This window comes from Microcaecilia unicolor, chromosome 9 (assembly GCF_901765095.1).
Source record: "Microcaecilia unicolor chromosome 9, aMicUni1.1, whole genome shotgun sequence".
Classification (NCBI taxonomy): Eukaryota; Metazoa; Chordata; class Amphibia; order Gymnophiona; family Siphonopidae; genus Microcaecilia; species Microcaecilia unicolor.
In genome coordinates, this window is record NC_044039.1 from 218118964 (window position 1) to 218132905 (window position 13942).

The following is a 13942-nucleotide window of genomic DNA, read 5'->3' on the forward strand; positions in this document are numbered from 1 at the left end:
AGTTAGAAAGTAGTAAATTTAAAACAAATCAGAGAAAATCTTTCTTCATTCAACATGTAATTAAACTCTGGAATTTGTTGCCAGAGAATGTAGGAAAAGTGGTTAGCTTAGCGGGGTTTAAAAAAAGGTTTGGATGGCTTCCTAAAGGACAAGTCCATAGACTGTTATTAAAATGGACTTGGGGAAAATCCATTGCTTATTTGTAGGATAAGCAGCATAAAATGTATTGTACCGTTTTGGGATCTTTCCAGGTACTTGTGACCTGGTTTGGCCACTGTTGGAAACAGGATGCTAGGCTAGATGGACTTTCGGTCTGTCCCAGTATGGCAATACTTATGTACTTAGTATTTAAAACACAATCTGGTAAATAATGCAGGAGGCATGCCTGTGCATACCATTTTATTTATTTCTTAGGATTTATTTACCACCTTTTTGAAGGAATTCACTCAAGGCAGTGTACAGTAAAATTACATCAAACATGAGCAATAGACAATTACAGCAGTAAAAATATTCAAATAGCAATACAAAGTATGATAGTATACTACTTACAATGTCAACACAATACTTGAAAGAACAATTGATAGTGTAGGGTATAAGCAAATCAGGAAGCCCTAGACCCCCCCCCCCCCTCTTTTCCAGGTGCCATATAGATTTATCTGCTTTTAATTTTGATTTTTTATTCCCCTAACAAAGTCTAGTCATCAGTCTGTTAAGCACTTGAAGGTTCTTATGTTGAAGAAAGATGGGGAGAATTCTGGAGTATATACAGCCACTTTAGGAAGTCATACGGATCAAGTTGATTCTTCTGCTAAGGGACAAGGGTAGCACACTCCATGCCTCTAAAAATGACATCTAGTAAACGGCAGAAAACACCGCCTCCTGTCGGATGTTCGTAAAATTACATTTTGAAAGAGCCAGCCTCCTGCTGCAAGCCTTGTACTGGCCCCCTGGGCAGGCAAGGATAACTTTCAAGCTCTGTAATGTCTACGTTCTGTCTTGCCTCTGAGACAGAAGTAACCTTCTGGAGATCACCTGGAGGCTTGAGTAAATCTTTACCCCCCCCCCCCCCCCCAGGCAGAATTCCAGGCAAGAAAAACTCTGGCTATTAAATATTAGGCATAATAAGTGTTTATTCAAATTGTCAAAGAAGTCAATTAGTAATTATTGAAACAGTAACAAATAAACTCCCAATACAGTATAATATGTAGCAAATAAAAACAGAGTTTTCCCTGGGAGCTGTCGATATGTCCACCTGCTAGTGAACACACTGAGGCTCGCCATCCTCAGTTCTGTTTCCTCCTAAATACTTTTTTGTGTATGGTGTACAGTGCTGCTTATGCCTTGTAGCACTAGAGAAGTGATAAGTAGTAGTAGTAGCTTCCAAAGTTACCCAGGAATTCTGGATTGCTGAGTTGACTTCTCCAGCTGATGCATTTTGGGATATGCAAAAATCAGGGACTACAACTCCCAGGCTTAGAAAATGTGACTTAATAAAACCAGGACTGGTGTAAAGATCTCCCTCCTGGAGCAGGGTAACTTGGCAGCTCTGATAGTTACAAGAAGCACTATGGGAAAACAGGGGTTCTCTCATCCATCCAGTCCCAGTCCTGTTTTCAGGATACCCAAATGAATATGCATGAGATAGATTTGTAAACCAATGGGGACGGGCTGGGTGTGGTTGAGAACCCCTCTGCTAAAGGATTCTTTTTCCGTAATACTTCAGGGCATTATTACATTTCTATTATCTGCTGCGCCCCTCAGTGGTCAGAGCCGGGGTTGACACCTCGCGCCAAGCCTGCCGCCTCCTTCAGGTCCTCAGCGCCTAACCGTGGCGCACGGCCTGACGGGACTTGTGGTTTGGGCCGCCGCTTCTCGCCTGCGCCCCGCCCGCGGCGGACCACAGCTCCCGACAGCCTCCGCGACGGGTTCCTGGGCATGGTCGCCGGTTACCTGCGGCGGGGCAGGGCGGCAGGTTCAAGTTGCCATAGCGGCGGCGGGGTGGGAGGACGCGGCCAGCTGTCAGAAGGATGGGGCAGCGCTGAGCTCCGGGCCGTGCAGGTAAGTGGGATCGTGTCAAGGGGGCGCCTGGGCCGGACCCGCAGGAGAACCAGGTCCCGGCTCAGGCCTTTGCCTGGGAGCTCTTGAGCTGAGAATCCAGTGTCACAGCGGAGCTTCCAAACCCAGGAAGCAGCAGGCCCGGCCTTTCCACATGGGGGAGAGCTGGAACCACTTTGCACGGATGCACTGGTGCACATGGAACTGTGTTGCATCACTTGTGCATGTGTCATTGCATCACTTTTGGGATGCACTAGTGCATGTGTCACTGCAGGGATGCTCTAGTGCAGGGGTAGGCTACTCCGGTCCTCCAGAGCCGCAGGCAGGTCAGGTTTTCAGGATATCCACAATGAATATGCAGGAGATAGATTTGCATACCATGGAGGCAGTGCTTGCAAATCTATCTCCGGCATAATCATTGTGGATATCCTGAAAACCTGACCTGCCTGCGGCTCTCGAGGACCGGAGTTGCCTACCCCTGCATTAGTGCATGTGTCATTGCATTATGTCACACTGTAATGAGACTTCAGTGCATGTGCCACTGCATGTCACTATAGGAGTTCACTATTGCATGTGTCATTGCATTATGTCACTGTAGTGATGCAGTAGTGCATGTAACATAGTAGATGACGGCAGAAAAAGACCTGCACGGTCCATCCAGTCTGCCCAACAAGATAAACTCATATGTGCTACTTTTTGTGTATACCTTACCTTGATTTGTACCTGTCATTTTCAGGGCACAGACCGTACAAGTCTGGCTCCCAACCACCAGTCCCGCTTCCCACCACCGGCTCTGGCACAGACCGTATAAATCTGCCCAGCACTATCCCCGCCTCTCAACTACCAGCCTCGCCTCCCGATCTTGACTAAGCTCCTGAGGATCCATTCCTTCGGCACAGGATTCCTTTATGCTTATCCCATCAGTAGTGCATGTGGACCTGCATTACATCACTGTCTGTAATAACCCTGATGATGCTTGTGCCATTATGCCCTCATGGCATCTCTCTTAGATTAATATAATCTATACAGGTATCCATTTATCATATATCAAGGCTCCAGACTGTCCAGAACACTTCCAAACTACTACTACTTAGCATTTCTATAGCGCTGCCAGGGTTACGCAGCGCTGTACAAGTTTAAACATGGGGAAGGACAGTCCCTGCTCAAGAGAGCTTACAAACGATTCCTGAAGTGTGCCTGTTCCTTCGATCACGTTACTTGGCTGTTGTCCCTCCATCAGTGGCTCCCTATCGCATACATAATCCAATGCAAGGTCCTAATTTGACACATAAGGCCCTTTACGCTGGCCCCCTCCCCCATGTATTTCACTTCCCTAGTTATTCCATACTCACCATCTAGGACTCTGCACTGCCATTCCCATTCCACCAAACAAAGCGTGTTTGTTTATATTGCTTCTTCTCTGGCATTCTCCATCACTCCCATTTCAGGCTGAAGACATCTCTGCTCTCCCAAGCTTTTCCAGGGGCATCAGGTTCATAGCACTTTGTCTTGGCTGTGCTCCGTCTTTTTTTTCTGTCTTCTCTCTTCTTTTCTATTACCAATTTGTAGTTCTTTTCCTATTATTTTTATTTTTTGAGTTTTGTAGAAAATACTTCAAGAATCAAATGCGCCCACAAAATACAAGTATAGTTACAGTTCAAATGGCAAACGGCCAAAGATATTTATTTAGGAACAAAATTAGTAATAGAAAACCTAAGCCTGCAAATAGGTGGGAAAATGTGGGATACAAATGCAACAAATAAATAAATACGAGGCATAACAGCCTTGCTATGATTATAAGTTATAAAAAAGCAATAGGAAACAGTAAATGCGTGTACCTATAGAGGAGAAAGGTATCCAGGTAGGTTATAAGGGTGTAGTCAAATTAAGGAAACGATCTAATATTGACCGTGGCCTGTGGAATGTGATCAGTCTTCATGGCAGCCATTTCCTCATAGCACCTAAAGGAACAAAGTAAATTTCACCATTCGTGAAAGGAGGTATTCAGATTATTTTTCCAATGGAGAGCAAGTCAGATCATCAAGTTAAATAATGGGATTTGTAGACCAGGTGTGGATGATTTTAAAATTAAAACTTTAACCCTGCTGTTTACTAAGCCGCACTAATGCAGACAGAGCCCGTTCACTTTGAATGGGCTGTGTTGGCATTGCCGCACGGCAGCCGCAGCTTAGTTAACGGGGGGGGGGGGGAGGGGGGTAGGTAAATGTTAAAGTAGTTGTAAAGATAAATAATCTTTAAAGTATATCCCGTATTAATTTCCAATGAGATTGTAAGTAAATAGCATGTGAGCAAGAGAACCCACAGTGGATTGACATGACCAACACAAATCTGATTTTGATTATTTATTTATTTATTTGTTATATTTGTATCCCACATTTTCCCACCTATTTGCAGGCTCAGTGTGGCTTACATAGTACCGTGGTGGCGATCGCCAATTCCGGTAGGAGAAATACAGAGTGGTCTAGTGTTAATGTTTATAGATGATACAGTATTTTAAATAATCAGGAGAGAGAGTTCAATTTTGTCCAGTTCTTGTAGGTGTTTTGATTGTTTTGTAGAGTTCAGGAGTTTAGGTTGGTTCTTTCTGGTATGACTTTGTGAACAGGTAGGTTTTTAACGATTTCCGGAAGTTTGTTAGGTCGTTCATTCTTTTCGTAACGTTTGGAAGTGCATTCCATAATTGCGTGCTTATGTAAGAGAAACTGGAGAGGCTGTTTAAGTTTTAAGATTATTATTATTATTATTTGTTGCATTTGTATCCCACATTTTCCCACCTCTTTGCAGACTCAATGTGGCTTACAATACATCATGAATAGTGAGAATACATGAGAAAGTATACATTTAGTAATAGCAGAGAATTTTTGGTAACATGATAATGATAGAACATGGAAGTATTTTAACAAGCAGACATATTAAGAGAAATTTAGGAAATATATAAGAATTATAAAGAAAATGTACATTTAGTAATAATAGAGGATCTTGGGTAACATGATAATGAAGAAACGTGTTAGTACAGAAATTCATATTTGTTGATCTTTGTTGTATGCCTTGTTGAAGAGATGGGTCTTCAGTAGACTTCAGAAGTTTAACAAGTTTTACAGGTGTCCAATAGGACTGTGGAGGATGTAATAGGTAGACCGTAGGAGGGCAGCTGAGAGTGAAGAGCGCATGGTTTTTGTCCAAAGAGACGCTATTCTTTTTTAGGAGAGTGAAAAATCCAATTCCTTTTCTCAAGCGGAGGTGAGAGTGGAGCATGCATTCAGTTTAGTCTTTTGTAGGAGTTTATACATTTTTGAAGCTGGAGAAGCTTGAGGGTTGAGTTCAGACGGGTCTGAGGTGTAGGATATAGATGACTGATGAGGTGGTCGAGTTGGTCCCAAAAACCGTTGTGAGTGTAAGGAATGTTGTGATGATTTCTAAAAGCCTGAAAAGGAATAATGTTAGTACTTGCATCTGTAGTTCTTTTCTAGTTTCAGTTTTAACATCTAAATCATTTTGATTATACTCATTGGAAGGTGGTTTGTAATAAATATAAACATAAGTGTTGCTATACTGGGACACACCAAAGGCCCATCAAGCCCAGCATCTTGTCTCCAACAGTGGCCAATCCAGGTCACCAGTACCTGGCAAGATCTCAAAACAGTAAATTACATTTTATGCTGCTTATCCCAGAAATATATGTATCAAAATGGTAGATGAAACAACGTGGGGTCTAATTTGTTGAAATCTAATTTTGTAATTCCTGCTTTCATAAGGGGGAGTCTCATATGTGGTCACTGGGCATACTCTAGAGCACTCACCGGTGCTGCCCTTTCATTGACATAATGTAATCATTGACGTACCCCCTTCCTTCTTATGTCTGCATGTAAACTAAATAGTTTTGTTTCACAAAAAAATGTTTCTTTTTTTCTTTTAATCTACCTCACTTTTTTTTCTTTGCCTAAATTAAAAAAAATGCAGGACTATTGAAATTATTCTCTGTCTTTACAGGAGTATCACAATTTATAACGATACTTGGTAATGACAGACTCTCAATTATCACTTATCTGGACATAGTGTTTGTGAAATAAGCAGTGGATTTACCCCAACTCCATTTTAATAATGGTTTATGGACTTTTCTTTTAGGAAGCTATCCAAACCTTTTTAAAACTCCGCTAAGCTAACTGCTTTTACCACATTCTTCTAATTAAACGTTGAGTGAAGAAATATTTTCTCCGATTCATTTAAAATGTACTACTTTGTAGCTTCATCACGTGCCCCCTAGTCCTAGTATTTTTGGAAAGAGTAAACAAGCGATTCCCTGGTTATGGTGGTGCCTAAGAAAACTTCCTTGGCGGTGGAAGAGGTATTGCCCTAAAAGACGTACAGGATAGGAAACTAGAAGGCTCGTTGAAACAAGCCTTTGAAGTGGCCTCTTTGGACCTTGAAGTGACAATATGCAGCTCATTGGTGGCAAGAGGATGCCTGAAATGGCGTCAGCAGTTGGCAACACAAGATGGGTGCCGTAACACCCAGCTGGAAGCGGGGTTGGCCTGCATGGCAGATGCTATTTATGACATGTTACAGGTTGTGGCCAACGGTATGTCTTTGGCTGTCATGGTATGTTGGCAACTCTGGTTGCAGCTTTAGGCAGCGGATGCAGCATCAGTCATGTCTAGTTAAACTGCCCTTTCGGGGCAGTTGGCTATTGGAGAAGATCATAGTAACTTGGTGAAAGAATGGGGAAACTAAGCCACAATGGTTGCTGGAGGATAAGTCGAAAACCTCTGGTCATCAGTCTTCAGGGTGCTCTCGATTTTGAGACAGCAGATGGTACTGGCCTGGTCATCAGCAATATGGTCAGAAGTGCCACTTTCAGACAAGCCAGTCTTCCATTCATGTTGACAGGTGTCCTCCTCTCAGTCAGCTAGAGCATCCAGTACCTCCAGAGCTTTGCAATAATTCGAGGCTCGTCCATTGTTCTCTTCTTCCAGTGAGAGGACATCTTGAGGCGTTTCAGGAGGAGTGGGCCAAAATCACGTCAGACCAGTGGGTTCTAGATATTCTTACGGAAGGTTACAAGTTGGAGTTCTCCCTACTTGTCGCTCCTCTCTTTTTGCAGCTTCCTTGTTGAAAGAGAACCAAGGCATTTGAGGTTCAGGCCAGAGTAGATTCCTTGCTGGCACTCCAGGCCATTGTTGCAATTCCCACGGCAGAACAGAGATAAGGCAGATACTCCGTCTACTTCATTGTCCCAAAGAAGGAAGGCTCCTTTTGCCCAGTCTTAGATTGCAAAGGTCTATACTGCTGCTTTCAACTGTCCTGCTTTTGCATAGAGACACTAAGAGCAGTCATAGCCTTAGCTCAAGCGGGATAATTTCTAACCACCCTCGATCTCAAGGAGGCGTACTTCAATATATCCATATAGCCACTGCATCAAAGGTTTCTATGTTTTGCAGTGCTGGGCCATCACTTCCAGTTCAGGGATTTGCCCTTTGGTCTCATCCAAGAATGTTTACCAATGTTATGGTGGTGGTGGGGTCCTTCCTTCGTTTCCCAGGAATCAGAGTTCACCCGTATGTCAATGACTAGCCCATTCCTGCATTGTCCTTATTGGACAGCATGATGGTGACGGACAAAGTAGTCCATCTTCAGTGGTTGTTGGGTTGGGCGATTAATTTCAAGAAAGGTAGACTAACTCCATTCGCAGATAATCTGGGCATTTTATTTGACTCAGCATGGGAGAAAATCTTGCTCATGAAGCGCAGCAGGTCAAAGCTGGTTCAACAGATTCGTCTTCTCGTCAGTCAAGGCAGGCCCAGGGTCTGGGACTACATCCAGGTTCTGAGGTTGATGACTGTGGTGATGGAACTAGTACCATGGGCAAGGGCTCATATGCGGCCATTACAAGATTCCTTGGCTTTGGAGACGAAGAGATTCCTGTAATGGCCACATATAAGCCCTTGTCCTTGGAACCAATTCCATTGCCACAGTCATCAACCCCAGAACATGGATGTAGTCCCAGACCCTGGGCCTGCCTTGACTGACGACAACATTGGCTACCCTTCTCGGCTGGTATCCAGTTTAAAGTCTGTATTCTAGTTTACAAGTCTTGTCTCCCTTCAGCACCGGACTACTTATCTAATCTAGTCATCCCCGGTCGCTTTGCTCCTCCACTGCTGGCTTACTTTGGTTTCCCCCGCCCCCTTCTTCCGGCATCCGCTTTGATACTACCCGTGCCACTGCCATTGGTTATGTGGGACCCAAACTTCTGAATTCTCTACCTGCCCAACTCCGTCTTGAGCCTTCCTATGTTAAGGCGGCTCTAAAAATGCACCTTTTCATCCTTGTATGCTCTGATACCCTCTGACTTCCCCCCCCTCTTTTTTTCTCTTTAATTGTTAGTTTTATGTAAACCACATGGAAACCAACCTTGGCATGTGTGGTATATCAAGCATATAATCCCCCCTATCTTCTTTCTCCTGGTACTCTATCTTTCCTGTCTATATTTTCCATCTTTGTTTATACTCTATGCTGTCTATTAAAATATTCTATTACATTCTGTGTAATTAAACTCTGGAATTCATTGCTGGAAAATGTGGTGAAGGCGGTTAGCTTAGCAGAGTTTAAAAAGGGGTTGGACGGTTTCCTAAAGGACAAGTCCATAAACCGCTACTAAATGGACTTGGGAAAAATCCACAATTCCAGGAATAACATGTATAGAATGTTTGTACGTTTGGGAAGCTCGCCAGGTGCCCTTGGCCTGGATTGGCCACTGTCGTGGACAGGATGCTGGAGTCGATGGACCCTTGATCTTTTCCCAGTATGGCATTACTTATGTACTTATGACACTTTAAGTAATATACTATGCCATACTTTATATTGTTATTTGAGTATTTTTACTGCTGTTGTTAATGTTTGACTTATTCTTACTGTGCACCGCCTTGAGTAAATTCCTTCAAAAAGGCAGTAAATAAATCCAAATAAATATTAAATGAAGAACAGAGTGATTAACTAGGGAAAAGAAGGTACCCGGTTTCACCTTTCCCATGACTATTGTTGTATATCTAGTACTACTGCTTTTATTCAGTTCTTAAGTCATAGGTGGGCCCCGTCAGACAGACAAAACACCTGGGAGGCATGTCTTGCTGACGAAACCGTTAGATTGCACACCTTCGAGGCCACTGAGGCTTATTAACGTAGAGCAGAGTTCTGGCAGCGAGAGCCTCAGCCAGTTAACATTTGCACAGCTTGCAAATCATAATTCAGTCTGAACACTGTTGCTGAGAGAGATTCACGAGACTTTAAATGACTCTTAAATGACTCGATGCCCTCCAGAAACATGTTCCTATTGTTGCAATTAAGACAATTGGCTGCTCGTTTAGGTAAATCGGAGGTGATTCAAAGCAAGCGTGGTTTCTCTGGAACTGGCTGATGTTGACAGGGGCTGGTGGCAGCTCTTATCTTGCCAAAGCTGTTTTGTTTCCACAGCACAGATCAGGTCCTGCTGAGGACTCCTTGATTTTTAGTGGGAGAATGGCCAGGAATATTTTTCTATTTATTTATGTATACAGTAGCTCTGTCACGCAGGGTTTGACTGAAGTGTGTAGTTCACTGTCCACACGGAATATGGTCATGTGGTCCTGGTCTCAAAGCCGGTGACAGATTAGGATATAGAATGTTGTTTTTTTTGTTTTATTTATTGCATTTGTATCCCACATTTTCCCACCTATTTGCAGGCTCAATGTGGCTTACGTAGTATTGTTATGACATTGTCATTACAGGATATCAGATACAATTAGTAATGTGTAGAGATTAAGTAGGGAAGAGAGAAGGAAGTGATTAGGGTAAGTATAGAAGGTGAACTTTCATAACTGGGTGGGTTGGTGAGGTGGATTAGTGAGGTTATATGGGTTCTCTTTGTAGGCCTTGTTGAAGAAATATGTTTTTAGAGATGTGGGAAAGTTAGTTATTTCGTCGATTGTTTTCAGGTCTTTGTCAAACAGAAATAACAGTTTGTAACGTGATTTTTTTTGTGAGGCTGCTCAGGTGGGTCATTTGAGGGCGCTATCTGCAGGCTATATGTTGGGGACCTTGACCATGTAGGCAGATTTTCTGAATAAGTGTGCCACGGACTCTTGGGAGTAGGATTTCTCGGAGGCATTTTTCCTCATTTGGAAACGTTGGGGTGTGCTGGTCATGAACTTGATTGGCTTGAAGTCAGATGACAAAGATCTTCATTTCTTCAGTAGGTGCTAATTTGTAAATACTTATTTTACAGGTAAGTGTACACATAGGCAGAGCCTGGTTAAGACCTTGCACTTAAAACGTTTAAATTGTAGAATTCTTTGTGGTTGACCCCTTTTTTTTTCCAAAAGACCTTCTCGTGCTCCTAGTGAGAGCGTGCATTCAATTTACATAGTAACATGCTCCCCGAGATTCAGCCGGCATCGGGCTCCATGATGGCTGCCTGATACCGGCGGTCAGACTGGTTATTCAATTCCAGGCCATATCCGGTTTCGTTTTTGACTGCAGCAACTTAACCGATTAAGCCAATATTCATCCCTAACTGGTTAAGTGCTTAGGGGTTAAAGATAGGTCTGCTATTTACGGAGCCTGTTGTAACCCCTAAACATGGCCGGTGTGGCGCTGAATATCCAGGCCTAGCTGGTTATGTTACATGATACAGCTAGTTAACGGCTAGCCTCTAAACGTGGATATTTACATGGAAATAACTGGTTATCTACTACTACTACTACTATAAATCACTTCTATAGCGCTACCAGTCGTACGCAGCGCTTTACAATTGAACATGAAGAAAGACAGTCCCTGCTCAAAACAGCTTACAATATAAAAAACTATTTATCCGGCCAGAGCCATTCCTGACAACGTAAATAGTTCTGAGTATCGGCCAGATAGTAAATGTTGGCAGATAAAGACCTGCACGGTCCATCCAGTTTGCCCGTTAAGGTGGCCAGCGTTGAATATGGCCCTTTGCACAGGTTCCGGTTTTTCATGATTAAACACTGTTATGCTTTATCTCTTTCGTTCCCTGCCAGTTTTGGGGCACAGACTGTAGGAGTCTGCCCAGCACTGGTCTTACTTCCCGACTACTGGGAATTTAAAATATCTATATTGTTTTTTTTTAAATTTTATCAGGATTAGCACCAAGTTATTGATTGTTCAGCCTTCTACATATAGACCTTTGCGATCTGTAAATTCACATCACCTATACTTTTCCTTTGGTACATGGGATGGCATCTAAGATTAAGCTGAAATCTTTGTTTTCTTACCAGGCTGCTTTACACTGGAATTCTCTGCCACCCAGTGTTAGGAAGGAAAATCAGTATTTGGCTTTTAGAAAAAAAATTAGAAACTGGGTGACCAGAGAATTGAGGGAGAGTGTTAGATGTGCTGTATTTAGATTTTAGAAAAGCCTTTGACACAGTTCCGCATAGAAGACTGATAAATAAATAAACTGAGTGCCCTTGGTATGGGCCCTAAAGTGACTGAGTTTGGAACTGGCCGAGTGTAAGGTAACAGAGGGTAGAGCTCAATCTGAGGAAAAAGGTTTTGCTAGTGGTGTGTCGCAAGGTTTGGTTCTTGTGCCGGTTCTTTTTAATATTTTTGTGAGGGATGTTGCTGAAGAGGTGTCTGGTAAGGTTTGCCTCTTGGCGGATGACACCAAAATCTGCAATAGGGTGTGGATAACATGAGGAAGGACTTAGCGAAGTTAGAGAAATGGTCGTGCATTTGGGTAGCAAAATCTGAGGGAATGGTACAGTTTAGGGATGAAGAAGTTTTGCGCACGAAAGAGGAATGGGACTTGGGTGGAGGAGTGGCCTAGTGGTTAGGGTGGTGGACTTTGGTCCTGAGGAACTGAGTTTGATTCCCACTTCAGGCACAGGCAGCTCCTTGTGACTCTGGGCAAGTCACTTAACCCTCCATTGCCCCATGTAAGCCGCATTGAGCCTGCCATGAGTGGGAAAGCGCAGGGTACAAATGTAACAAAAATAAAATAGATACTATTGGAGATTCTGCATGGAATGTTGCTATTCCACTAGCAACGTTCCATGTAGAAGGCTGCGCAGGCTTCTGTTTCTGTGAGTCTGACGTCCTGCACGTACATGCAGGACGTCAGACTCACAGAAGCAGAAGCCAGCGCGGCCACATTGGTGATCTGCAAGGGCCGACTTCTACATGGACTGTTGCTAGTGGAATAGCAACATTCCATGTAGAATCTCAAATAGCACCAACAGTGGAGGAGTGGCCTAGTGGTTAGGGTGGTGGACTTTCGTCCTGAGGAACTGAGTTTGATTCCCACTTCAGGCACAGGCAGCTCCTTGTGACTCTGGGCAAGTCACTTAAACCTCCATTGCCCCATGTAAGCCGCATTGAGCCTGCCATGAGTGGGAAAGCGCAGGGTACAAATGTAACAAAAATAAAATAGATAGTATTGGAGATTCTACATGGAATGTTGCTATTCCACTAGCAACGTTCCATGTAGAAGGCTGCGCAGGCTTCTGTTTCTGTGAGTCTGACGTCCTGCACGTACATGCAGGACGTCAGACTCACAGAAGCAGAAGCCAGCGCGGCCACATTGGTGATCTGCAAGGGCCAACTTCTACATGGAATGTTGCTAGTGGAATAGCAACATTCCATGTAGAATCTCAAATAGTAGAATCTCAAATAGTGGTTAGGGTGGTGGACTTTGGTCCTGGGGAACTGAGGAACTGAGTTTGATTCCCACTTCAGGCACAGGCAGCTCCTTGTGACTCTGGGCAACTCACTTAACCCTCCATTGCCCCATGTAAGCCGCATTGAGCCTGCCATGAGTGGGAAAGCGCAGGGTACAAATGTAACAAAAATAAAATAGATGCTATTGGAGATTCTACATGGAATGTTGCTACTATTGGAGATTCTACATGGAATGTTGCTATTCCACTAGCAACGTTCCATGTAGAAGGCTGCGCAGGCTTCTGTTTCTTTGAGTCTGACGTCAGACTCACAGAAGCAGAAGCCTGCGCGACCACATTGGTGATCTGCAAGGGCCGACCTCTACATGGAATGTTGCTAGTGGAATAGCAACATTCCATGTAGAATCTCAAATAATAGCAACAGTGGAGGAGTGGCCTAGTGATTAGGGTGGTGGACTTTGGTCCTGGGGAACTGAGTTCGATTCCCGGCACAGGCAGCTCCTTGTGACTCTGGGCAAGTCACTTAACCCTCCATTGCCTGCCGCATTGAGCCTGCCATGAGTGGGAAAGCGCGGGGTACAAATGTAACAAAAATAAGAATAAAAAATTATATGTGATGATGATCTTAAGGTGGCCAAACAGGTAGAAAGGGGGATGGCGAAAACTAGAAGGATGCTTGGGTGCATAGTGAGAGAAATGGCCAGCAGGAAAAAAAGAGGTGATGATGCCCCTGTGTAAGACTCTGGTGAGACCTCATTTACAATATTGTGTACAATTCTGGCATCTTACTACTACTACTACTTACTACTTAACATTTCTAGAGCGCTTCTAGGGTTACGCAGCGCTGTACAAAATAAACAAAGAAGGACGGTCCCTTACTACTACTACTTAACATTTCTAGAGCGTTACTAGGGTTACGCAGCGCTGTAGAAAATAAACCAAGAAGGACGGTCCCTTACTACTACTACTTAACATTTCTAGAGCGCTACTAGGGTTACGCAGCGCTGTACAAAATAAACAAAGAAGGACGGTCCCTTACTACTACTACTTAACATTTCTAGAGCGCTACTAGGGTTATGCAGCGCTGTACAAAATAAACAAAGAAGGACGGTCCCTTACTACTACTTAACATTTCTAGAGCGCTACTAGGGTTACGCAGCGCTGTACAAAATAAACCAAGAAGGACGGTC

The 13942-nt window shown here is 43.6% G+C and overlaps 1 protein-coding gene across 1 annotated transcript in view; it reads left to right on the plus strand.

Moving 5' to 3' along the window:
* Positions 1–2167: 2167 nt before the first annotated feature.
* CEP128 (centrosomal protein 128) overlaps positions 2168–13942 on the plus strand; it is a 524271-nt gene continuing 512496 nt past the window's right edge. Inside the window, exon 1 of the mRNA XM_030215382.1 lies at positions 2168–2247. The gene's annotated coding sequence lies outside the window, so the exon portion shown is untranslated. The remainder of the gene's footprint in view (positions 2248–13942) is intronic.